At 31.4% G+C, this 646-nt stretch overlaps 1 protein-coding gene across 1 annotated transcript in view; it reads left to right on the forward strand.

Annotated features, from left to right (window-relative positions):
- Positions 1–646, forward strand: part of LOC106884062 (NPC intracellular cholesterol transporter 2 homolog a) — a 17,573-nt gene that overhangs the window by 1,215 nt on the left and 15,712 nt on the right. The gene's annotated exons all lie outside the window — the stretch shown is intronic.

Here is a 646-nt window from a genome sequence, read left to right on the forward strand (position 1 = left end):
TGAAAGAATTATTACTGTTAAAAACAGTAATAATGAGGTGGTTAGGAAGGCTTCTACCTTAATAGGTATAATATTTAAATATTTGAATAAAAGAAGGGTAAAAAATACCGCTTACCAAATATGAAAGCGAAAGCTTCAGAAAACCCACCAATCCTACGATAAATACACACACGAGCAACGCAATGAACACTTCAAAAAATAGGCCTAACTTCAGGATGGAATTTGCAGATAGTTTACATACCCCAATATCAATTGATTTCATGCTGTGCATGAGAAAATATGCTCTGACGTAGTGAATATTTTGGAAATAGATATGACTCATGTTTTCTCATGCACAGCATGAAATCAATTGATATTGGAGTATGTAAAGTATCTTCAAATTCCATCCTGAAGTTAGGCCTATTTTTTGAAGTGTTCATTGCGTTGCTCGAGTGTGTATTTATCGTAGGATTGGTGGGTTTTGAAAGCTTTCGCTTTCATATTTGGCAAGTGGTATTTTTTACCCTTCTTTTATTCAAATATTTAATATTATACCTATTAATGTAGAAGTCTTCCTAACGACCTCATTATTACTGTTTTTAACAGTAATAATGCTTTTATATAGTTACTTTTATATATGTATATATATATGTGTGTGTGCATATAT

This window comes from Octopus bimaculoides, chromosome 11, assembly GCF_001194135.2.
Source record: "Octopus bimaculoides isolate UCB-OBI-ISO-001 chromosome 11, ASM119413v2, whole genome shotgun sequence".
Taxonomy (NCBI): Eukaryota; Metazoa; Mollusca; class Cephalopoda; order Octopoda; family Octopodidae; genus Octopus; species Octopus bimaculoides.